Raw genomic sequence first — 26,343 nt, forward strand, 5'->3', positions numbered from 1 at the left:
AGACTCCTGCCTACCCGGGCCATGCCACCATGACCCCTGATGTGGGTCTGCAGCCCACCTCGTGCCTGCCCAGGCCCCAGAACTCCTGCCTGCCTGGCCCACCCACCTGAGACCTCACTCCAGGCCCCCTGTCCCAACCCTGGTCCTGCTCCAGGCCCCCTCCCTGCCCAAGACTTTGTTAGTCTGGTTGGTCATGAGGGATGGAAAGGAGGAGGGATCCTGCCCAGGCCCCTGCACCCCATCTAACTTGGGATGTTCTGGGTTGGTCCAGCCCCCAAGGTGGCTTCCCTCCCACAGGACCATATACCTAGAACTCCATTGGACCCACTGGGTATGTGAGGCCTCCCCATCAAGGGCTCGGGATATGTGCCCACAGCCTGGAATGGGATCGTAGCTGGCTAGAGCCTCACTCCCCTCCCCTTAAGCCCCAACAACTTAAGATCCCTAAAAAGTGTCTGTTTGTGGGGGCCCTTGTGGGGTCACACTCTGGCTGTGAAGGGCTAGGCTATGGCTTTTGGCACTTGTCTTCTCCATTCTGAATCTTTAGACCATTGGTCCTTCCACGGGGCAGTTCTACAGGAGTAGCAGGGAACTCTATTCGGGAGTGAAGTTGGCCAGATTTGAGTAGGGGTGCCCTGGCAGGGATGCCAACTTGGGAGAAGAGCCCATCTCCCCTTTCTCTTTCCCAGCTGCAAAAAAATTTTAAAAAGGAAGAGGTCTCATAGAGCAGATTTACCCGATGCAATACGTCCTTTGGGTTCTTGACTGGGGCTCGCGTGATCATTTATTGTGGATCGCAGCAAGAAGATAGCACTGATCACTTCAGTATTTTCTCCATTTATCAGGATCATGTTGTAGATGACAGGGACGTAATTACATATAAATATGTCCCTGGGACCCAAATCCTGGGGAGTCCCAAACAACTTGATTAAAAGGAAAATGAGAGAGAGAAGACAAGCACTCTGAGCCTAGGTTGGAAGGACAGTCCTTTGTGAATAGAGAGCTTCAAGGCTATTGGAGTTCCTGGAGGAGGGCAAAGAGTTCCACACTCAACTATTCAACAAATCATTGGCAGTTGTAACCCACACAGGGGCACCATGGAGGAAAGACCTGGAAACCTGCTTAAAGCCTATAGTCTTGAAAGTCCTATGGAATCCACACATAAGGCACCATGAGTCAGAATCAACTCTCTCATGCCTGTTTTGGTTTGGGTAGAGGAGCTATTAGAAGCAGTGGGGTATAATGTTGAATCCAAGAAGAGGAAGGATTTGGTCACCATTAAAGTGACTTCTGACCCAATTAATAACAATCATATGGACTTTTGTGGGAGAAAGATGAGGATTTCTATGGCTGTAAATATTTAGTGTCAGAAACCCACATAGACAGTTCTACCCTGCCCTATACAGTCGCTGATTTGGTGTCAACTGGATGGCACTAAGATATCAACTATCTGCTGAAAGGTTGCCATGTGGAAGAGCTTGTGCCAAGTCCGTTATGGATATGCCTATGAACTTTGTGGGAGACAAAGGTCCTGCTTAAGATTAATGTCTCTGGTGTCAAATCGCTCCATTGTCCAGTCTTGGCTCTATGTCCTTCTAGCTCTATAACCTCGGAAAAATCATTGAACCCCCTTTTTTCTGCTGTGTGTACAAGGGAAGTGAAAAATAGTTCTTAGGTTGTGTGTTCGAGGTTGAGATTGAATGATAGAAAGACCTTGTTGTTGTTAGTCGCCAGCAAAGCAAATTTGATTCCTTGTGACCTTATGCCGGATAGGACAAATTACTGCTAGATCCTATGCAATCTTCCTGCCCATTGGCAGGTTTGAGGTCATTGTTGCGGTTATTGTGCCAGTCCGTGTCATGAAGAGTTTCCCCAGATCCACTATTTTACCAAACATGATGTTCTCGTCTCGCAATTGGTCTTTCCTAACGACATGTCCAAAATCAGCATGGCAAAATTTTGTCATTCTATCTTCTAGGAATATTCTTCGAAGAATGTCCTGGTTCGATTTCCTCCAGGACTGATTTGCTCATTCTTTTGGCCACCCACAGTATACTCAATACATGGTCTTTGCCATCACGGTCATTTGAATGCCTCAATCCTTCTTAGAATCCTGGTCCTCACTGTTGTAGAAACTCCATTTCTCACAGCTTTCTTCAGATCTGCTGTAGTGGAATCTGAGTTCTTGTAGGCCCCAAGGACATGGCATTTGTGTGCCTGCTAGAAGCACTGAGGAACAACGTCTGGCCCATAGTAAGTGCTTATAATTGTTCATTGCGCTCCGTGTTATTATTTATCATCCCATGTAAACTTTCCAGCACACGCACAGGTCAGGAAACCTAGATTCTGAGCCTGTCAGTGCCTTCACTGAGGCTACCCCTCAGGAGAGGGGAGGGGCTGCATGCAAATCGAATACATGATCAAACCAGTTGGCCTGGGTGGAGGGACTTTCAATGCTAAAATAGGGGAACGGGTTGTTGGGTATGTGGGAGGAAAGGCATCTAAAGAAAATCAGCAGAGTGCTCCGAGGCTCTGGAGTTCTGACTACAAAGACACATAACCCAGGCCTATATATCTTTGGGGGATGTGCAAGACCAGTAATTATAGGTAAAGACATACATCACAGGAAGGGGTTGCACTATAGGGTATACAGCAATGAGAGAGGGACAATATAGGGATATACACAATAGGAAGAGGAGGGATTGGGGGCACACATGTGACAAGGGCAGATCCTAGATTCAGGATGGCAGCCTAACTTTGAATGTCACTGAGCTGGTTTGACCTGTTTTCTGGGTCTCCATAGAAACCATTATCAGTAGGGTGTAAACTCTTCCTATGGGAACCAAGCTAATGGTCACAAGCATTTAGGGAGAACTAGCCCATTGTCCTTAACAGCAGGGAGGGGGGGACCTCTACCTGCCCTGGGAGCAGACAGTTGTCTGGCCAATGACTGCCTTCAGGGAGGATGTCTCCAAGCATCTGGCCTCCCACCATATGCTGGCAAATAGGCTCTAGTGTTTGACATGTCTTTGGGGAGACAAATCTGGGGAGAATTCTCTTTATAATTCCACATACATGATGTAAGGTATAGGTCCATTTGCCTTCATTCCATTGCATGTGGTGACTCAGTGGTCATAGCATTGTGTATTGAATAAGTGGGTCTTCCCCCATTCACATAATTGTCAAATCACAAGTTACCATAGGTGTACGGGTGTATTTCTTGATTCTCATTTCTACTCCTTGGACTGCCCTCTTAGGAATACCACACTCTTTTGATGATTGTGGCTTTGTTAGATCTCTCGGGAGATCGAGTTGTATCTCGTTAGAAAGAATTCACGCCGGAGCCTGGTTCGTGATCCAAGTGAGTTTGATGAGAGGTAGAAGAAGTTTCAGGTTTTACTCAGCACCAATAGGACTCCTCCCGACCATGCAGCCTGGCTGAAGCTGCTCAGCGTCACGCAAAGATCTCTCCTTCCCTGCGACTCTCTGCTCTCTGTTAGATCTGGATCTCTCTCTCTCTCTCTCTCTCTCTCTCTCTCTCTCTCTCTCTCTCTCTCTCACTCTCTCTCTCCCTTCTCCCCCTCCCCCTCCCCCACCCCTCCCTTTTCATGGATTCCAGGGGGAGGCGTGGTGGACGACCCCAGATGGACCCCATTGGCTGAACTGAATTCACCTGGCTCAGGTGGGCCGATCCAGGTTTAGCACCCACCCAATCCCACTGGTGGGAAAACTGAGCCTCTGAGCATGTGCAGTGTGCCGCTCTTTGTTCCCTTGCCTGGCTCTCTGGGCATGGCTTAAGGGACATCCCATCCCTGCGCTAGTCTGCCTAACAACGTTACAGTACATTTATAAATTGGAAAGGATGAAACTTCCTATTTTTAAAAATTTATTTTTTATTTTATTTTGAAACCTCCTATTTTGTTCTTCTTTTTTTCAAGATCATTTTTACTTTTTGAGGCCCTTTGCAATCATGTGAATTTGAGAATTGACTTTCCGTTCCCCTAAAAGGAACATAAAAGCTGTTGGAATTTTTATAGGGATTGCAGATCACTTTGGTCATATTGTCATCTTAACAATATTAAGCCTTCTAATTTATTTATGTCTTCTTTAAATTCCCTCAGAAGTATTTTTAGTATTTGTCTCCCTCATTAAATTATTCCCCAGTCCCATCTACATGTAACCTCCTTTCTGGGAAATGGGCAATGTGACGGTGGGTGAGGGGAGACGCGGGGCAGTGTAAGATAAGATAAAATAATAATTTATAAACTATTAAGGGTTCATGGGGGAGGGGGAGGGGGAGCGGAGAGGGAGGGGAGGGGAAAAAAGGAAAAAGCTGATTCCAGGAACCCTAGTGGAAGACGAATTTTGAGAATGATGAGGACAACGAATGTATAAGGGTGCTTTACTCAATTGATGTATGTATGGATTCTGATAAGAGTTGTATGACCCCAATAAAACGATTTATTAAAAAAAAATATTCCTCAGTCCTTTAGTTGTTTAGATGGTATTAGAAATAGAATTGTTCTCTTTCTTTCCTTTTCCGATTGTTTACTGCTGGTGTATGGAAGCACAACATATTTTTAAAGAATCTTTTTATTAGAGACTCATACAACTCCCATCACAATCCATATACACATCAATTATGTAAAGCACATCCGTACATTCATTGACCTCATCGTTCTCAAAACATTTGCTCTCCACCTAAGCCCCTAGCATCAGGTCCTCATTTTTTCCCTCCCTCCCTGTTCCCCCCTCCCTCATGAACCCTTGATAATTTATAAATTATTATCTTGCCATATCTTTCCCTGTCTGATATCTCCCTTCACCCACCCCTCTGTTGTCCGTCCCCCAGAGAGGAGGTCACATGTAGATCCTTGTAATTGGTTCCCTGTTTCCAACCCATCCTCCCTCTACCCTCCCAGCATCACCACTCACACCACTGGTCCTGAAGGGATCATCTGCCCTTGATTCCCTGTGTTTCCAGTTCCCATCTGTACCTGTGTACATCCTCTGGTCTAAGCAGACTTGCAAGGTAGAATTGGGATCATGATAGTGGGGGGGGGGGGGAGGAAGCATTTAGGAACTTAAGGAAAGTTGTATTTTTCATCATTGCTACATCGCACCCTGACTGGCTTGTCTCCTCCCCGAGACCCTTCTGTAAGAGGGTGTTGTCCAGTGGCCCACAAATGGACTTTGGGTCTCCACTCTGCACTCCACCCCTCATTCACTATGATATAATTTTTTGTTCTGATGATGCCTGATACCTGATCCCTTCAACACCTCGTGATCGCACAGGCTGGTGTGCTTTGTCCATGTGGGCTTTTTTTGCTTCTGAGCTAGATGGCTGCTTGTTTACCTTCAAACCTTTAAGACCCCGACTCTATAGCCGGGCACCATCAGCTTTCTTCACCACATTTGCTTATGCACCTATTTGTCTTCAGCGATCAAATCAGGGAGGTGAGCACACAATGATATGAATTTTTGTTCTTTGATGCCTGATAAGTGATGGCTTCGGCACCTCTTGAACACACAGGCTGGTGTGCTTCTTCCATGTGGGCTTTGTTGCTTCTGAGTTAGATGGCCGCTCGTTTACCTTCAAGCCTTTAGACCTCAGATGCTATTATCTTTAGATAGCCGCGCACCATCAGCTTTCTTCACCACATTTGCTTATTCACCCGCTTTGTCTTCAGCAGTTGTATCAGGAAGGTGAGCCTCATAGAGTGTCAATTTAAAAGAAGAAAGTATTCTTGCATTGAGGGAGTACTTGAGTGGAGGCCCAAAGTCCTTCTGCTACCTTAATACTAAACCTATAAATATATGCACATAGATCTGTAAGGTCTCTCTCTCCGGGACTAGATTTCAGCTTGGTCCTTGGCTCCGCGCGAGAAAGATATTATGCTGAAGCCGGGCTCGTGATCCAAGTGAATTTAATGAAAGTTCAAAGAAGCATCAGGTTTTACGCGGCACCCATAGGATTCCTTTGACCATGCGGCCTGGCAGAGACTGCTCCGGGACACGCAAGGATCTCTCCCCTACCACGGAGATGACCAGACCCTCTCCCTCTCGGTTCCTGCCTTCTTAAGGGTTCCTGGGGGAGGCGTGGTGAACGACCCCAGGTCGATCCCATTGGCTGAATTGTAGTAACCTGGCCCAGGTGGGCTGCTCCAGGTGTAACGCCCATCTCCACCCACTGGCGCGAAAATCCAGCTTTGTCCTTTGCTGGTTCTCCTGGGCATGCGTAAATGGACTTCCCAATTACCTAGGCTAAGCTACCTAACAGATCTATTTCCCCATCCTCATATATAAACATATTTGCCTATGTACATGTCTTTGTCTAGAACTCTATAAATGCCCTTTGCCTCCAGCTCTTTCCTCTATTTCCTTTTTTGACTTTCCTCCTTTCCCACTACCATTCTCAGTCCCCACCAGAGTTTCAGCAATTCCTCTTGGTTACATTACCCTTGATCATGCCCTACCAAGCCTCCCACACCCTCCTCACCACCGATTTGGGTCACTTGTTCCTTTGTCCCTGGGTTTGTTAACACCACTACCTTTCCCCCCACTTCCCCCTCTCCCATGTCCCCTCAGAATTGTTGGTTCCATTGTTTTCTCCTCCAGATTGTTCATCCAGCCTATCTTATTTAGACAGACCTGAGGAGGTAATAACATGCACAAAAACAAGACAGAGCAAAACCAAGAAACAATATACAGCAAAACAACAACAAACCAATGACAAAAACCAAAACAAAACACAATAAGAAAAAAAAGCTTGTAGTTAGTTCAAGGATTGTTTGTTGGCCTTAAGGAGTGTTTTCCAGTCCAGTCTGTTGGGGCACCATGCTGGCTCCAAAGTCCACCTTCAGCATTCCCTGGGGACCTCACCACTCCAATCCCTTGCTGTTGCACCCCTTTAGTGTTTTGCCTCAGTGTGGCAGGATCATATTGGGTGCAATTCCCACTCTGTGTCCCAATTGTTGTCCCCTGTAGGGCTATGAGTCAGTGAGGGGCGCCATGTCTCCTAGTTTGGCTGGCCATGTGGTCCTCTCTGTGAACTGGCTGTTCTAATTGGAAATATCGTCCCCATGGCCTGGTGGTCCAGGATGTGCTCCACTCTCCTCGTTCCCCTTCCTCTGCTCCCGTGTGCTCCGATCAGATATGTCCCTCTCCCGGAGCTTCAGATTCAATGCCGCCCTTTGAAATAAATTCTTCTGGGGGGAGGGGCAGATGTCCATTTAGTAGTTGGGATTGGGACCGGCCCCTCAAACCTCTCCACTGGTTCCCTACTGCATGCTGGCATGCTGCATTCACATCTTGGAGCATTGGGTTGAAGTCTGGTCCCTCTTTCCCTGTGGAGATAAAAACAATACCCGCTCCCCTTGGGTGGGTTAGTGAGGCTGAAATTCTTTAAGGGAGCAGACAGCGTCTATTTTCTCCTGAAGAGTGGCCGATGGGTTTGAACCACTGACCTTGCTGTTAGCAGCTACTGGGGTTCCTTACAGTTAGCCGTAGGCACACTAAATGAAGAGACAGTAGGTTAGAAGATAAATGTGGGGAAATCAGTTAAGTGCAATGAGGGGCTCCGGGATGGAGGTTCAATAGGGTGAGTAGAGCGGGCCTCAATGAGGAGGTGGCTCTTGGGCACAGACTCAAGGGCGGGGAGGGAGGGAGTGTGCAGACACATGCGGGGGCAGTTCACGGAAGGCAAACACCCTGAGTCGGAGACAGGTTGGTGCACTCGGGAGAGGGAAGCGTTTTGCCATGTGTATTTTGGTTGGTTAAATTCCTAGCAGAGGAATTATGGGGTCAAAGGAATTGTCTAGATCTCCTTTGAAATTCTCTCGTTTCAAAGCCCTGGGATAGAAGAGTGACCGTAACCCAAAAGAAATCTATTCAAATGCAAGAAAATCAAAATGGAAGAAGAGTAGAAAACATAAAGGGGCTAAAAATAGCAGTTACCACTTCTGTTAAGAATTTCTGTGAGAATATCAGGGTTTTACTGTGTCATCTTCCGCGGTGCCTGTTACAGTGGGCTGGCACAGCTTGGCCACGTGTCACCCCTCCGCGTTCCTGTATCTACTAGGCAGGATCCTTCTTGCCTCTTTGCCAGTGACTTTCAAGTACCAATCAGCTCTTCCCTTTCCACCTTCCCAGGTCCCCTGGGACTTTCCTATTCAGCTCAAATTTCTGATCTAGCTAAAGACATCCCCACTTTCCCACTGACCGTGAGAATAATCGGATGACTTCACCGGAGGCGCGCGACCTTGTGGTTCAGGGGAGGGCAGTGGCCTTGAAGCACAGGGGGGAACCTTCCGCTCTACCCAAGGGAAAGAATGGAGGGAGCTGCAGGGCCAGGGAGCAGGGAGGGTGTGTGGTAAGGGGCCGGCTCCAGGCAGAGGCTAATCAGAGGAGAAGAATGGGTTGGGCCCCGTTACCAAGGCCAGGCAGACTTTATTCTCTAAGTGGTAAGTCATCAAAGGAGGTTTGCTCAGAGTGACAACATGAGGCTGCCTTTCAAGAGGTTGTCTGGAGCTGGGGTGATAAATGCTTTTGGAAGGAGGGGAGTTAAGCCAGGGGAACCAGTTAGTTCACTGTGGCAGGAGATATTGTAAGCCTTTCATCCAGTCATTAAGCCAGTGTGTACTAGGGATCATGGGCGTGCTGGGCACTGTGCTCCATCCTGGGAAGGTGTAACCCACACCCCCACCCTCATGGAGATCACATTCTAGCCGGGGACAGAGACAGCTATCCAGTGGAAATCAATTGAGTAGATAGTATATTAAACTGTTTGCAAACCTGTCACTGGAGTCGTAGGACTGCCCCGTATTGTGTCTGAGGAAACAGATTGGCCACCATGTCTCTCCCCCAAGGGGCACCTAGTGGACTGAGATCAACCCCCTCCTGGTTAGCAGCCACATGCTTAAGCACCGACCACCACCAGGGCCCGTAGATAGTGTGCTTGACGGTGCAGGTGGTCAAGTGGACATGCACGCAGGAAGGGAACGAGGAGTTTTTCAGAGCCCCGGGGTGGTGTCCATGGTTAAGCATTTGTCTTACTAATGGGAAGGTCGGTGCACTTTGCCTACTCCTAAAGGACCCCCAACGAAATACAATCCTTTTCAGAAAAGTCAGGGCCACAAATTGTGGAGCAAAGGTCCACTCTTACATCCCGGGTCACCATGAACCAGAATCGACTCGAGGGCAACTGTTGTTTGTTTACTAGAAATGGTTGTGGGCTGGGGCCGGGAGGGGGTGGGCGGTGGGTGGTGTGGTTCACAAGTTCCTAAAGAAGAAGGATAGCCAGCTGGGGGAAGGAAGGCTCTTGGGGTGACTTGTGAGTGGAGGGGCCCCAAAGGAGGTGGCATGGGAGAGGGAGAAGGTGAGGGCGAGGGAGGTTGGGAGTGTTTGTATGTAGACTCGGTGAGACGAGGAGCCAGCCAGGAGCACAACAGGGAGTCAGTGATGTTTATGAAGGGTGCGATGAAGGGCAGCAAGAGAAAGCCACCCAGGCAGCACACAGCACGGTACCATCATGGAAGACCCAGGGCGTTCAGGTTATAGGCATGTCTCCCCGATGAGGCTGTCAGCATCTTGAAAGGAACCATTCACACTGGCCAAGGCAAGTGCTGAGCACATTCCAAAATATTCAGTGAATATTCGCAGTTGGAAGGCATTCTTCCTTCATCTTGCTGCCCCCAGCCATGGGGAGCTCCCTGCCTGGTGCCTGAGGCTGCTTTTCTATACTTCGCTAGAGGTCCGCCACCGCAGCTAGGGAAGCTAACCAAGGGTCTGGCCCTGGGAGGACTGGGGTTTGGGCCAAGCAGGAGTCGCGCTGTGTTAGCCCCAGTTGACCAGAGAAACAAATTCACAGACACTTATATGTGTTTTAAAAGAGAACTTTATATCAAAGAAAAATTGTACATTATGAAAACATCCCAGTCCAGATCAAGTCCTTAAGTCTGATATTAGCCCATATGTCCGATACCAGTCTATAAATCCCTCTTCCTACTCATGAAACACAAGCAATGATGCTGATGCAGGAAGATCACAGGCCAGTGGGTGGAAAGCCTTGTGGACCCAGTGGTGGTGGAGGCATCCCAGCGCTAGCAGGGGTCTCCAAGTGAGCCCTGCGGCTCCAGGGCTCTAGTGTAGCTCAGTGTGTCTTGTCAGCAGGAATGTCTCACAGGAAGGGAGCTATTGATTTCCGTGGGCACCTCCAAATGAGGTCATCAAGCTGCAACCTGAATGACAGCTTAGACTCCACCCCTCCACAAGTTGACACCAGAGTATGTTGCTCACCTGCTCTTGGGCTGTGTGGCCCCTCCTGGAGTAGGCGTGCGGCAGCCTCCTCCTTGAAAATCCCCTTCTATTTCTGGTGGTCCAGAGTCTCTTGGTCCCTCCCCAGTGAGCACTGCCCAGTGATACCCTGTGGCCTGCCCAGAGAGGGCATCTCATCCGTAAGTGGCTGGGTGCTGTTTATGTCAACATCTACCACCCACCCCACTTAAGAGCTTGGCGTGCCTCCAATCGTGCCCTACCTGGATGAGGCCCCGATGCCACTGCACTTCTACCGGGACTGGGTCTGCCCCAGCAGGCCCTGCATCGTGCGCAATGCCCTGCAGAAGTGGCCGCTCCCCTATCTGAGGTGGGTGCAGCCCTGGGCTGGGCTAGGGTGATGGGCGAGCTGTCTTGTGGCATGTGGGCATGCTCTTAGAGTCCCTTCCCCTAGGGCCACGGTGGGTGCCACGGAGGTGAGCGTAGCGGTGACCCCAGATGGCTATGCTGATTCCGTGCGCGGAGACCACTTCGTGATGCCAGCCGAGCGCCTGCTGCCCCTGTGAGGTGTGTTGGACATCCTGGAGGGCAGGGCCCGGCACCCTGGCGTGCTCTACGTGCAGAAGCAGTGCTCTAACCTGCTTACCGAGCTGCCCCAGCTGCTGCCCGACTTGGAGCCACACGTTCCCTGGGCCTCCGAAGCTCTGGGTGAGAGGGGGCGACTGGGGCAGAGGGCAGTCGTTGAGAATACACAGCAGAAGCACACACCAAGCTTCTACACTGACAGCTCGGTGACATTGATTGTCTTGGCCCACACCCACCACCCCATGGCCAGGGTCAGGCCCTGCCGCCATGGAAGCCTTGACTGTTGACCGACTGCAAAGGATTAGTGCTCTAACTTTTGCCTGTGGGGGGCTGGGCCCACTCCCCAAGCCCTCCAAACCATGGCCTCTTCGCCACTTTTCCCTGGGATGCCCCTCGCTCGCACGCAGTACCCCTGCCCACATCCTGTTGGGTGTTATCCCAGACCCGACCTGCAGGGGACAACCGCTCCTAACTCTCCTCCTCTGTCCTGCAGGGAAGATGCCAGACGCGGTGAACTTCTGAATGGGGGAGGCGGCCGCAGTGACGTCCTGTAGGTGTCTCTGGGATGCAGGGACAGGGAGGAGCCAGGATGGGGCCAAGGGTGGGAGGCTGGCCTGGAGGGTCGGTCTACAATTCTGCGAACAGAGGAGGAGCGGCATTGCAGCGTGGTGGGTGGGATGGCTTTGGTGTGGGGGCGCACTAGACATCTCTCAGAGGGCACGTTGGCCCCGGAGGTGAACTTGGGAGAACCCTATGCTTGGATATTTACCTCTTTGGAGAGATGACCCGCATGGGGCGTGTGGTGAGTGCCAAGTCCCTGGTGGCTGGGATCTGGAATGCCCTCCACCCCAGCCCCCCCTGGGCATCTCCTGGAGTCTGGTTTGACTATGTCGTTGAGAATACACAGAGCAAAAGCACACACCAAGCTTCTACGCTGACAGCTCAGTGACATTGATTCAGTCCCTCTAGTTGGTTCAAACGTTCTCACCCTCCCTTCCCGAGTTCTTCTCCCTGAGGGAAATGAGGGGGCTTCAGAAACTGTGTAGAAAATAATGGGATTCCCCCTCCTCCCTTATAAATTCATTGTCCTCCAGGATCCTGGCTGTTCTTTGAAGAGGCTGTTTTCAGTCTGAGCCCGGATGGAGTTTAAAAGAGCACTATGCTCATGGCAGAGGGATGGAGATCCTTTACTGGCTAAGTTGAACTAGTACTGGGCGTAAAGGAGACATCAGGGGACACTTTGGATGGAAGGTTGAAATCTTTATTCGCAGGACTTTCTCGTTTTTACACCCCTGGCTGTCTTGAGGCGCAAGACTCTGGGTGGGCAGGTTCTGCCTCTCATGTGCCCTGCTCCGCCAAATCTGCCCAGGACCTTCTTTGTGTTGGCAGTGCACAAGGACCACTACGAAAACCTCTACTGTGTCCTCTCTGGAGAGAAACATTTCCTGTTACACCCGCCCAGCGACCGACCCTTCATCCCCTATGGTACGGCTGGGACCTGCCTTACGCATGGGCCCCAAACCAGAGGAAGGGTACTGAGGCTTCCCTACCTGTGTCCCTGGGGCCAGGCAGCCAACCGGAGAGGCTGGGAGGAGTGTGAGGGGCTGGGGCACTCTTTGCTGAGCTACCCCTTTTTCTCTGGCATCAGAGCTGTACACCCCAACAACCTACCGACTCACTGAGGCGGGCACCTTTGAGGTGGTGGATGAAGAGGCCATGGAGAAGGTGTCCATCTTGGCCCTGGGTCTCAGGGAGGGGCGAGCTCATCCATCTCTGAGGAGCAAGTGGGCCCCAAAGGTCCTGGGAAGGTGGCCCCTTCCTCCGTAAGGTCCCGCCGTCTGGGGCTGGCTTCCCAGGGCGGATGGAGGGGGACCTTTGGCCCTTACCGTTGGCAAGGCCAAAGGCCGAGTTCCCCGGTCCTGCTCCATCCCCAGGTGCCCTGGCTTCCACTGGATCCCTTGACACCAGATCTGTCCCGGTACCCACAGTACCGTGGGGCCCAGGCCCTCCACTGCACCATGCAGGCCGGCGAGATGCTCTACCTGCCGGCCTTGTGGTTCCACCACGTGCAGCAGTCCCAGGGCTGCATTGCTGGTGAGGAGCTGCTGGCCTCGGCCAGCGGGTGGACTGGGGAGGCTCTGGGTCAGAGCTGGGCCACCCACTCCTGTGATTGCTCTCCCCACAGTGAACTTCTGGTACGACATGGAGTATGACCTCAAGTATAGTTACTTCCAACTGCTCGACACCCTCACCAAGGCCTCAGGCCTGGACTAGTGGAGCCCCCAGGGAACGTGCCCCCCCACAGCTCAGGGGGCACTCTGGCTCCTCCCCAGATGGGCCCCCACAGAGACACCCTGCAATCTGTCTGACCCAGAACCCCGTTTGGGTTGGGACCGACCCTGGAGACTATCGTGGGTGATAGGAGGAGGACCAGGAAGTGCCAGGCAGGTGTCTAGGTCAGGGTTCCCAGAAAGCTGCCACGCAGGTGAAGCAGCCCCGTGGGTGGAGGCCAGCTGCGGCGTCCTCCCTCCTCTGTAAAGCTGTGAAGTGGATATAATGATGGTCCCTACCTTTCTGGCTGCCCTGGGGCCTGGAGAGGGTTTCTGTAAGGGCCCGCTCGCTCGCTCGAAGGACATGCTCAATAAAGCCGGGGAGGCTCCATGTGGTACCTGCCCCTTGTGGCTTTCTGTGTCTCCAGGAGGGCGGGGAGGGTTCAGATGGAAACGTCAGAGAGAGGAGCTAGCTCCCTGTCTGTCCAGGGACCACAGCTTGTACTCCGGTCTGGCCGGCAGGCCAACCCTGTTTTAACTCTCTGCCAGGGCTCGTTGACTGGGACTCTGGTTTGCTTCGCGATGGGGTTGGTGGCCTGGGGACGAGCCTGTGTCTCCTAACCAGCACAGGGACCAGGGGACAGAACCTGCCCCACCCGCACCACTGGGCTGCTCCTCTGCAGAAGGAACTGGCTTTCTCATGCTGCCCCCACAAAAGGGGAGATGAGCCCCCTTCCGCTGGGTGCCCACCTGGAGCTCCAGTCCTGGCCATCTCTGGGGACCCAGGTGGCCCAGGCCCTGGCTTTGAAGAGCTGTTTTTAGTAAAAGCCACTCCCCTGCTGTGATGATAGGCTCTGGATACACCCCTCCTCCGGGTCTGCTTCAGTGGAGACTGGGCATTCCTGTCCTACTGGTACCTGGATGTTGCTACAAGCCTTATTGGTGGGGACTCTGCCCTTGCCGTACCTCTGGCGGCTGCCCAGACCTGTGGCCCCTCCAAGCCATGCCTTCCTGTCCTGCTCACACGGGTGGTTGGTGAGCTGTCCTGGAAGCAGGACCCGGCTGGGCAGGCCCAGGTGGTGTCTGCTGGGGGCAGTGGGTTTTCCAGGAACCCAGCAGGGGTGGGGGATCTTGAGCCCATGGGAGGGTGTCAGTAGCTCCTGTATAGGCTGAGGTGCCTCATTTCTTGGGCAGGGTGTGGGGCTTGGGCGGAGCGGAAGATGCAGGTGGGAGGGGTTAGGGAGGCCAGTTGGGACATACTTGGATTTTGGCTTAAAACCCCACAGTCCTCGGCCCAGTGGCTACTGCTGCCTTTGCTCACCCTGCCTGGGACCCCCAGCCTCATGGCTCTGGTAAGACTGGCGTGGCACTGGAGCCCACTCTGACCCTTGCTGCCCACCTGAGTCCTGGCTAATGCTTTCTCTGGAGGGCTGTGGCCGCGGTGGTCTTCAGGTGTAGGGGGCGTGTTTGCCAGCTTTGGGTAGGGGCATGGCAGGGCTGGGGATCCACAGAGCTTATAGGCAGGGAGAGGCTCCTGGCTGCTCCCCTGCTCCCTCTGAGTCAGTTGCCTGGGGTGTCGGGGCCTGAGACTGATGAGATGGGTGACTTTCCCGGGTTCTTCCTCTGCCAGGAACCCCTGGGCGCATGCAGCTGGGACTTCCAACCGCAGCTGGGAGGCCAGTGAAAGGGTGTGCTGACACACGCTCCCTGGCCCCAGCGCACCTGGCAGGGCTTCAGCCCAGAGCCCGGGGTGGTTTGGGATGGAGTCCTGGGGTCCTTTGTTTCTCTGCCCTCGGAGAACCTGGAGGGCGCAGGGCTTGGCGCCCATGGGCTGCCTGGCCTGGTAACCTCCCACCTGCCCCAGCACAGAGGTGGCTTCCAGAACTGCCTCCTGACCAGGGGTGGGATGCACAGGGAGTAGCGAGTGAGCAAGCAGGAGCTTAGTCCTAGCAGGCCGCTCCCTCCATGCCCTTCTGTATGCCCACCCAGAGCTTTGTAAGCGAGGGCATGGGCTGGGGCAGACAGGTGGCAAGATGGGAGCCTGCTGGTTCCAGGAGAGGGAAGCGGAGAGCACAGCGATCCTGCCTCTGGGTCTCCGGCCAGTTGCTGGGTCACCTCTCCATGCCTCCGCCTCCTCGTGAGGCAGCGTAGTAGTCGGCTGAGTTAATGTATGGATAGCCCTTGGGACAGACCTGTCATGGGCATTGTGTAAGTTCCTATGGACGTGCCCTGTCTCTTCTAGACTCGGGGTTCTGGGTGGCCTTGGCCCTGTTGGTGCAGGGTGAGCCCTCACAGGTGCCCCAACCTCCCTTCCATCGCCTGCGGCCTTTGGTCATGTCATCCCACAGCAAGCTTGTCCCCTCCCCGCTGCTCTGCAGGCCAAGTTGCCCGGGACCTGCCTGCTCACCATTCGTGTGCTGCAGGCCCACAGCCTGCCTGCCAGGGACGTGGGTGAGTTGACCGAGAGAGGAGAAGGGAACTGAGGTTGCAATTGGAGCAGGGCAGGGACGGTGGGAGGTGGCAGGAGGGCTGGGCCTGCGAGGTCCTGGGAGGAGGGGCTGCAAAGAGTGATGGGCAAGGGCTGGTGATGGAGGGTGGGGCTTGGTGCGTCCCCAGGGATCCCTCTGGTGGTGAACTCTGCATGGCTTGGGGGAGAATGGGCCCTCATTTCTTCTCCTCCAAGTGACCCACCCTGACTTCTATGTGACCCTGTGGCTGTCCACGGCCTGCAATCACCGGCTCCAGACGCGCACGGTCAACAACTGCAGAAACCCTGTCTGGAACCAGAGCTTCCACTTCCGGGTGCACAGGCAGATCAAGGTGGGCCTGCCTCAGCCCAGCCCTGCGTACCCCCAGCGCCACCCCCACCCCACCCCCCACCCCATGGCCCTGTCCCGCTGCTCCTCTTCCAGAACATGGTGGAGCTGAAAGTCTTTGACCAGGACCTGCTGACCAGCGACGACCCCGTGCTGTCAGTGCTGTTTGACGTGGGCACTCTGCTGCCTGGGGAGTTCTGGCGCCAGAGCTTCTTGCTGAGCCTGCAGGCAAGACTCCACATGGGTGGCCACCCTCGGTACCACCAACGGGATGCTGCTTAAATGCCCCTCTTCAAAGAACTTGTTTACAGACCATGAGGTCAGGTTTCCCTGGTACCCGAGGCCCTTGTCAACCAGGACCTGCTTCCCGAGGAGCGGCCCCCTCCTCGGGGCCACATTATGGACAGCAGCCCTCCCCACATTGGCACCCCTGGCTGGCATCTGGGTTGGAATCTGCACATACCCACACTGACACACACACTCACATTCACACCCACACGCAGCCTCACACACATACACAGGTACACTCACACGCAAGCACATGCACTCAACCACTGTCACACTCACACATTCACAGCCATGTGGATACACATGCACACACACTCACATGTGCACACAACCACTCACATGCATGCCCACATACATGCACACGTCTTACCTTTATAACTTGCTTTTTCAGGGTGGGGAGCGGTTTGACTTCGAATTCTGCCTGCGGAGTGTGTGAGTTGGGGGTTGCGGGGGTCAGGGGAGTTGGGGGTTGCGAGGTAGGGAGAGGGGCTCTGGGTCAAATCTGTCCCTTCTGGAAGGAGAGAGCCTCATGCGCTCAGGGCTGGTGTCCTTCTCCGGGGACTTTCTGTGGTTGGAAGGACTGCCTAGGCTTCCTTGGGGGCAAGAACCTGACCCCTGCTCATGGCTTTTCCCAGGACAGACTGTGAGGAGCAGCTCACCAGCAACGGTGTCCTAATGGTGAGTCAGATCATTGTAGTGATTAATTCAGGATCATAGTAGTGATTCGGTATCATAGTGGTGATTTGGGATGGTAATGGTGACTTAGGATCATGGTACTAATTCGGGATCATGGTAGTGATTCGGGATCATAGTAGTGCTGTGTGATCAGAGTAGTGATTTGGGATCAGAGTAGTGATTTGTGATCATAGTAGTGATTTGTGATCATAGTAGTGCTTTGTGATCATAGTAGTGATTTGGCATCATAGTAGTGATTTGGGATCACAGTAGTGATTTGGGATCATAGTAGTGCTTTGGGATTGTAGTGGTGAGTGACACACCCTCCCTCAGGCCATCTGCTCACCTGCCCTCCTGGCTGCAAGTCTGTCTGGACCAGGAAAGAGCAAAGTGGGAGGGGCTATGATTTCCAGAGGACATGGGACTGAGGAGCAGGAACCGCGGGATGCAGGGGAAAGGGTAGTGGTGAGGTATCCTTGCATGGGAGGGGCGGCATATGAATCTTCTCTTCCCAACACAGGCCCGTGAGCTTTCCCGCTTGCATGTGCGGCTGGAGGAGGCCGGGGACCAGAAGGGTGAGTCTCCCAGGTCACCAGGACAGCCCTGGCCCTCAGCCTATGTCTTCCCCCTTCCTCAGCTGCCCATCCTGGAAGAAGCTGCCAGCCACCTTTAGCCTCCGAAGGCTAGGGGCTGGGGGTGAAACTGCCCGGGCTTACCAAGACCTGGTCTTTTCCCATGACCCTGCTCCGAGGGGGCTGGGCTGGGGGTAACTCCTCCCAGCCTCTGCCAGCCACAGGGGCGGGAGACACCTCACGGGCAGGGAACCCCCTCCCACCCCTACCTCGGTTCCTTTCTCCAGAGTCAAAGGGAAAAGTTCAGCTTGTGGTCCCCGGGTCCTACGAGGGATCTCAGGAGGCCACCGTAGGCAGCGACTCCTTCCGTTTCCACTTCCCCACCTGCTGGGAGCAGGAGCTGAGTATCCACCTGCAGGTAGGGTGCCCCCCCCACTGACCCCCTGGAATTCAGGCCCACAGGGGCAGGTGGTACCGCTGCTCTGAGACTCGGGTAAGTGTACAGTTTTGGTCCCCTTGCAGAACGCCCCCCAGGAGCAACTGTGATGCCGCTCAGGGCCCTGCCATCAGACCAGCTCGTGAGGCTGATCTTCCCTACGTCCCAGGTACTCTTCACTCAGAGGAAGAGACCTCATGTGGGAGTGGGACAGGGCCTCAGGCCAGTGCGGGGGTGGGGGCAGGGGGTGACTCCTTCTCTCCCTTTTCTCTTGGGCCAAGCCCCTGGGCTGGGCTGTGGGGGTGCATCCCTGTGGAGATGACTGGGGCATCCCAGGGCCGAAGTTGGGGTGGAGGTGCCAGCCTTTCTGAGTGGTGTTTTGCTGGTTTGCAGGAGCCTCTGATGAAGGTGGAGCTGAGAAAAGAAGACAGGTGAGAGGCTTGGCTGGGGAGAGCAGCCGGGGGAGGGAGGGCGCTACGTGCAGCTGGGTTTCCTGGAGGACCGGAAGCAAGCGGGTGGCTGCAGCAGGGAGCTCCCAGTCTTGGGAAAGTGCTCAGAGCAGAGAGGGTCCTTCCTCAGCCTTGTAGTCTGCGTGTGGCCTCACTGGGTGGAAGAGAGGTGGGGTGTGAGGAGAGTAACACGCCTGGTTTGAGGAGCACAAAGACCAGAAGGAAGCGACCTTTTGGGTGGAAGCAACGTGGCTGGGCCTTCAAGAACTTTTGCTGGCCCTCAGTGTCTAGGAGCATAAGCAGCCCCAACTTAAAGGCCTTTGTTCCTTCTTAGCCCCCGTGCCCCCTCCCCAGTGTAGCCCTGGTCCAGCGTTGCAGGGGAGGGAGAAGCTGAGACTCAGGGCCACCTTTGGCCTCAGGGACACCCTCATCTGCCGGCTGGCCTTGCTGTCATGCCGGGCGTGTTGGTGTGGCTCTGGGCCCACCATCCCCCCCTTACTCTCCATGATTCAGCACGCAGGCTGAAGGGAGAGAAGAGATGGACGTGGATTTTGCAGGGAGATGGGCCCAGTGTCCTCTTTTCTGACGAGGATGAGCACTGCCTCACTGTCCGTCCATCCCCCAACCCCACCCCCAGACCAGGGGAGCTGGCCGTGCGCCTGGGCTTCGAGCTGTGTGCTGAGGAGCAGGCCTGCCTGAGCAGAAGGAAGCAGGTGGTGGCCAAGGCCCTGCAGCAGGCCCTGCAGCTGGAGGGAGACCTGCAGGAGGATGAGGTCTGTCGGGCTGGGCAGGAGTGTGGGGGTCTCAGGCCGAGTGTTAAGCTGAGTGGGCCTCCACACTTCCATTGCCCGAACAGGGTTGGTTGTAAGGCGGACTTGTGTTTGCCTCTCGTCTGCCCACCTACCCCCCTTGTACTTCCCGGAGCTTTCTTGATGTTATCTTGGGCCCGATGCGGTTGAGCAGTGTCAGAAACACGGGCCCCACCAGGGGTAGCTACCCTTCTCTGGGCGTTGGCCCTTGGCCTGGAGCTGATTTTAAGACTGGGCCTCTCAGACAACTCGGTGGACATCTGGCCAGGCCTCTCTGCTGGTTGGGCTGGCTCCTAAGGAAATGAGCTCCTTGCAAGGAGAGAGGGACGCTGATTTGGGGGTTTTGAGGTGAGCCTGTGTCTTTTAAGAAGTGACCGCCGTACTCCCCAGGCTGGGGATGGGGAGATAAGGCCTGTGGCCTGTACGCTCCCTGGAGTTTTCAAAACCCGAAAGGACCCACCCTGCTGAAGGAGGTTATCCTGACATGACTCTCCTCAGCTGCTCTGACTCAGACCCGCTCCATGGGTCCCCACCAGACTCTGACCTACGCTAACTTGGTGGTGGGGCCAGGGGCAGGGGACTGAGTGGCCACTTGACTTGCTGTGTTCTCCTCCTGTGGTTTTTACTGCCCGGTGCACCCTGACCTCCCCTCCACCAACTGGAAGTCCCCGCAGGGCCTCCCTTGAGCCCAGCTGTACTCTGCCCTTCCAGGTCCCAGTGGTGGCAATCATGGCTACTGGTGGAGGGGTCCGGGCAATGACTTCCCTGTATGGGCAGCTGACCGGCCTCAGGGAGCTGGGCCTCTTGGACTGCGTCTTCTACATCACAGGGGCCTCGGGCTCCACTTAGTGAGCAGGCTGAGTGTGGATCTGGGGGTGAGTGGGCAGAGGCAGGGGTGCCTGTGGTAAGGCTTCTCCAATTCCCCCTTGGCCTCCCTGACTAGATTGGAAGGTCTGCGAGGAGGCAGGTGGCAGGTGCGATATGCCCAAGGTGCCCCATGGGCTTCGGCTGTCTCCATGGAGCTGGAAGGCACCCGTGGGCTGCTGCCCTGGGAGAGAAGGTCCGAAGGGGTGTGAGGTCTCGGGGGACTCTTAGAGGAACCTGTCTGCCCCCAACTTCTGGCTTTGCCTAGGACCTTAGAAAACCTCTACAAGGATCCAGAGTGGTCACAGAAGGACCTAGGGGCGCCACCGTACTGCTGAAGACGCAGGTGACCAAGAACAAGCTGGGCGTGTTGGCTCCCAGCCAGCTGCAATGGTACTACCAGGAGCTGGAGGAGCGCGCTCGCCTGGGACACCCGGCCTGCTTCACCAACCTCTGGGACCTCATCAATGAGGCCATGCGACATGATGGGGTACAGAAGGGCGGACCACGGGGACGGGCCTGGACCTGGAGGCAGCCCTGCTGGGTAGCAGGGCGAGGGGAGATCTCCAGAGACCAGGAAGTAATGGGTTTATACGGAGGTATCTCCCTACAGCCTGATGTCCACAAGCTCTCAGAGCAGCGACAGGCTCTGAGGCACGGCCAGAAACCTCTCCCCATGTACTATGCCCTCAACACTAAGGGGCATGGCCTGTCCACCTTTGAATTTGGAGGCATTTTGAGGCAGCTGGTTCAGGCCGCGGGCGGCCAGGAGTCGGGGAAGGGGTGGTTGGGATGGTGTGGGGAGGCAGTTTTTCATGCCCTTCTCCTTATACTCTGGTCCGGGACCCGAGTGAATCCAGACACCCATGACTCAAGAGTCACTTGGACTGGAGGGGAGTCGCCCCGTCCTTTGTGGCTACCCTGCGTGGGTTCGGGTGGGCAGGAGGGTGGTGGCCAACAGCGGTCCCTTCCCACCGCAGAGTGGTGTGATTTCTCCCCCTACGAGCTCGGTTTCTCCAAGTAAGGTGCCTTCATCCCCTCCGAGCTCTTCGGCTCCGAGTTCTTCATGGGGCGGCTGATGAAGAGGATGCCTGAGTCCCGCATCTGCTTCCTGGAAGGTGAGGGGGTCTTGGAGAGAGAATGGGGGAGGGGAGGATGTTTCTGGGGGAGCCCCATCACTGAGGCGGGCAGCAGGGAAGGGTCAGGCTTTGACAGGAATGGGGACTCTCGTCCCCTTGTGTCTGCGCTCCCAGGTATCTGGACCAACCTATATGCAGCCAGCCTCCAAGACAGCTTATACTGGTCCTCGGAGCCCAGTCCATTCTGGGATCGCTGGGCTCAGACCCTGACCAGCTTGGGTAGGTGCCCAGGCTCCGGGGCTGGTGCTGGGGGTGGGCATGTGACTCCCAGCTCTGTGTGTGTGTGGTTGTGGGGGCACTGGTCTCAGCTCTTTCCCTCTCCGGGGTCACTGCCCTCAGACTGGGCTAGCACCCACGCCCCACTCCCTGGCTGTGCAGACAAGGAGCAGGTCCCAGTGCTGAAGATGGAAGTGCCACCCAGCCTGGCTGGGAGGATCAGGGAGTTGTTCTCTGGCCTTCTGACGTGGCGCCCGCTTGCCCAGGCCACCCACAACTTTATGCGTGGTCTCCAGTTCCACAAAGACTATTTCGAGCACCCTCACTTCTCCTCCTGGAAAGGTAGCTTCTCCCACCGGGGCCCAGCCCCCTGATGTCTTCCCAGAGCTGTGGGCCTTGGCTCCAGGCCCCTCCTGGGCCCCTCACCCCACCCCTTGGCTCCAGGCCTTCCATGTGTGGCCCCACGGGATGTGGGAAGTAGAGTTTCCTGCCTTCTCCTTCAGCTGGGGCTGGAGGTTGCTTCAGGGCTGGGGCCAGGAGGGTGGGGCCTGAGGGCGGAGTCTTTTTCCAGGAGCAGCCAGTGACTGCCACTGACCAGGGGAGCAAGCGTGGTGTCCTCAGCACCCGTGCTCAAGGCTGCCCTCCCACCCCGCCCACCTCTCTAGACACCAAACTGGATGGACTCCCTAACCAGCTGACCCCTGGGGAGCCCCGCCTGTGCCTGCTGGACGTGGGCTACTTTGTCAACACCAGCTGCCCGCCCCTCCTGCAGCCCACCTGGGACGTGGACCTCATCCTGTAGCTGGACTACAACTTAAATGCCGCCTTTCAGGTGGGGGAGCTGATGAGTGGCACCCGAGGATGCTAGGGCGGCTTCACAGTGTGTGCCTTGCTGGCTTCCTCCCAACCCTACGAGACAGGGACCCACATGCTATGGGCTGAGCTGTGCAGAGAAACAAAAGCAGCAACACTCCTCTGTGTAGAAAAAAAGAGCTTTAGATCAGCAAGGCATCCCAGCCCATTGTGATTCAAGACCATGCTAGTCAGAACCTTCCTCAGCCTCTGTGTAGCTGCAGGCAGATAATGCCCAGGCTGGCGTGAACACGGCCGAGTCAGCGGCTCTCCAGGCTGGTGGCCCCATGGGGCCGTCCCTGGAGACAGAATCCCAGCGAGGAGGAAGAGGCTCATAGCATCTCCCCTTCCTTCCCAGGAGGGATCACCAGGCTTCCACCTGAGTGACAGGTGGGACTCCACCCCTGCACTTTCACGCAGGTCCAAGTGGACATAATATCTAACCACCACACCATGTCAAAACAACCAAACCAGGATCCCCACCATGGAGTCCATGGTGACTCACCGGGTCCCCCTTGGTGTGTTTCCGAGATCGAACTGCTTACGGGAGTAAAAATGCCCACGGAGCAGTTTGTCACAGGAAACCAGCCTCTAACAACCAATGGGTCAGTAGGCACAATTGTATGGCGATAAAATAGTAAAGGTCTAGTAAAGTCATAGAGGCTAGGAGAGATAGGGGAGCGAGAGTACAATAAAGGAGTCAGGCACGTTTTATGATAGCATGCTCACCTCAGCTCCTCTTGATGGACCACGTGGAAGTGGGGGAAGAGAGAGCATCTGTATTATCTTGGGGTAGTTACAGGTAGCCTTAAGACATGCATATTCAGTAGTTACATACGCCACAAGGTGGGTGGTATCGACAGTAACGCTGAGCTCACAAATGAGGAAGCCTAACAGCTGCATTGGGGGAAGCTGAGAGGGGGTCTGGGGGACAGCAGGAAGAGAGAGCCAGAGGATGTCTGCCTCTGTAGGGAGATCAGACCAGCCATGTGCTCACTTGAAGGCAGCATGGCTATTAAGGGAGAGTCTGTGGCTACCAACGTGGAGGCACAAGTTCAGGAACGTGGTGCTCGGCCCTCTCTCCATGGAGCAGCGGGTGGTTTCCCAGTGCTGACCCTGCAGAACCTCGCCCAGCACATAACTGCTTCACCACCAGCGCTCCCTGTGAAAAGAACTGGGGTTTCATTCACGCTCCTTCAGGGGGCTTTCTCCGCAATGGGAGAGGATGTGATGGTGAATCTGGTTGGCTGCACCTGCACCCCGGCTGGTTGCAGGCCGTCAACACCCCAGCGTTTAGTTTCTGTGTTAATTTAGTGAGAGGTGTGTGCCCTTCATGGCTGGCCTCAGCGATGGCTACAGTCCGTTTGGTGGAGCTCTGAGGGGCTGCGGCACGGCTGTCCACTCCGACTGATGCTTGGTCCTATGTGACGTCAGTGTCCAGGACCAAGGGAGCCCAAGGCTAGCCCTCTCCTGCCCTCTGTGCCCCTGCAGCAGCTGCAGCTGGTGGGCCGCATGTGCCAAGAGCAGGGCATCCCGTTCCTGCCCATCTCTCCCAGCCTCGATGAGGAGCGCCAGCCTCGGGAGTGCCACAAGTTCTCCGACCCCGGCCGGCCTGAGGCCCCAGTCATTCTGCACTTCCCCCTGGTCAACGACTCCTTCCGGGACCACTCAGCCCCTGGTGAGCCAGCTTGCCGCCACCCCGTTCCTGGTGTCCCAGCCTCCCCGACCCAGCAGACCCGCCCTCCACCCCAGCACCCTGCCCCTCCATGCCCACGATGTGCTCTCTGCACAGGGGTCCCTAGGACACCCGAGGAGCAGGAGGCCGGCCGGGTGAACCTGTCTCCGTCTGACTCCCCCTACCACTACTCGAAAGTGATCTATAGCCAGGAGGACTTGGACAAGCTTCTGGGCCTGGCCCACTACAACATCTGCAACAACCAGGAGCCGCTGCTGGCTGCCCTGCGCGAGGCCGTGCGGAGGAGGAGGCAGCGCTGACAGCCCGCCCCGATTGACGCCATGGAGGGACAGCGCTGCAGCTCTGCCCGGCCATGCCTCAGCCTCAGAGAGCCATCCCCCAGTGTTCTGGGGCCTCGGAGGGCCTGGTTGGCCCCAGCGGCACCCTTCCTAGCCTTGGGTGTATGCCCTGGTACCACAGACGGGGCAGGAGCTGCCAGCACCTCCCAGAGGGCCATCTGCACTGTGAACCGAAGCTGTGACTGCAGGCTTGCCACAGCTCAGCAGCTGCTCTGGTCCTGGGCCCTGGGCCCCTGGAGCAGGCCACAGTGGGCCTCTTCTCCAAGCACCGGGAGAGGTGAGGTGCAGAGGTGCTGTGGCAGCCGGGGTGTAAATGGGGTGGGGTTGGGGTTCGGGGTGGCTGGGCCCGGTGTAGAGTGCTGGCACTGGGGGGAGGGTCCCAGGCTCCCCCGCCCTGCTGCTCTGAATGCTGTACGCAGGGACTCGGGGGCTGCACACATTACAGGACTCGTCCCACCAACGGTCTGAGGATGTCATTGCTGCTACGAATGGGGAGACCTTTGGTACCACCATCAAAGACCAGTTTAGGAAACAAGACAAGGACACATCTCCCTGGCCCCGCAAAGAGTTGCCAGCCTCTTGGTGCTGTGCCACCCTTTCCCAGCAGGAAGCCCCGTAGGAGGTGTCTGCTTCGGGCACCCCTGCCCCACCCTCCCAGCCAGTAGCTGCCCTCTTTGCCGGGTGGGGGTCAGAGCACCTTGAGGAAGAGCCTAGGAAGTTGTGACTTCGGAAGGGCTGCCTCTTACCAGGAGCTGCCCGTTCCCAGGGTGCTGCGTGGTGGCCTGGCTAGACTGTGGCGAGCCTGCATGGGCAGTCTGTGGCTGGTTCCATGTGGTGACCTGGATGGAGCACGTCCTCACCTACAGCCCCAGGGTCACTTCTGGGCCCACCCACTCACCTACAGCCCCAGGGTCACTTCTGGCCCCACCCACCCCTGTGGAGGAGCAGCGAGGCCCAGTGAATGAATGTTGGGTCTCTGGGTCACACCTGCCCCACCACCACCTCCCTGACAATACCCCATGTTCCTCCAGCATTGGTAACCACGTGGATACCCATGACACTCCCCTTCCCTCCAATGCATGGCTGAGTGACTCCCAAGTTGGGCACAGAGTGAGAGTCAGGGCAGGAGTGACTGCTCAGTACCCCTGTGTCCAGGATGAGGCTTCACCCCAGCCATCCATCCCATTCATGAACTGGACCCCATGGGAGAGTGAGTGGAGGTGGGCAATTACAGCGGAGATGGTGCCCCAGGATGTCTCCACTGGTGGAGGGTGGTGGGCTCAGGGGTGCTGCACATTCTGGGGGGTGGGAGTAGGGGGGAACAGGGGCTCCTGCTTGCACATGTGAGAGAGAGGGAGAGAGAGAGAGAGAGAGAGAGAGAGAGAGAGAGAGCCTTGCCCTGCCCTGCCTTCTCTGCCTCCACCTTCTGACCCCTGACTAGATTCTCTTCTCCCCTTGGAGGGCGACGGGGCCTGTGCCTTGGGAGAGCTGCAGGGGACTGTGACAGCAAGGGACGGGGAGCAGCAGGCTGCCCATGAGCCGAGGTTGGTTTGGAGAGGGAAGAGGAGAAGGCAGGCCAAAGGGCACAGTTGAAGGAGGCCAAGTCCAGGCAAGCTTGCTGGGACTATGCCAAGAGAGGCTGCCCTAACCCCGTGCTGCTCCAGTAGGCAAGGCATTCCGAGAGGGCCTGCTCTTCTCCGCAGACCAGCCAGCAGCAGGAAGCTGAAGGATCGAACGGGTCTGCAGATGTGTGTGTGCCCATGGACGCACACCACACAGACACACACACATAGATGGACATACCACAGGCACGTATACCATAAACACATCTGGATGAACACACACCACATCGATGGACATGCATCTACCAAAAACACGTGAACATCTATCACAGGTGCGCCCGCACACACACATGCACACATGGACAGGCATGGGTACAGAGGGCTGAGCCCGTGGGTGGGACAGCCGTCAAGTCTGGGGAAGGGAGTGACATGGTCCAGAAGCTGCCCGGGGACCATGGGTTGCCCTGGCGGGTGGGGGTGAGGCTTCTCTTAGTCCCATGGCAG

At 55.6% G+C, this 26,343-nt stretch overlaps 1 pseudogene; it reads left to right on the forward strand.

The window, feature by feature from the left end:
- The first annotated feature begins 8,649 nt into the window (after positions 1–8,649).
- LOC142435741 (cytosolic phospholipase A2 beta-like) lies at positions 8,650–24,238 on the forward strand (annotated as a pseudogene).
- Positions 24,239–26,343: the final 2,105 nt, after the last annotated feature.

The sequence above is a fragment of the Tenrec ecaudatus genome (assembly GCF_050624435.1).
Source record: "Tenrec ecaudatus isolate mTenEca1 chromosome 1 unlocalized genomic scaffold, mTenEca1.hap1 SUPER_1_unloc_13, whole genome shotgun sequence".
In the NCBI taxonomy this organism is placed as follows: Eukaryota; Metazoa; Chordata; class Mammalia; order Afrosoricida; family Tenrecidae; genus Tenrec; species Tenrec ecaudatus.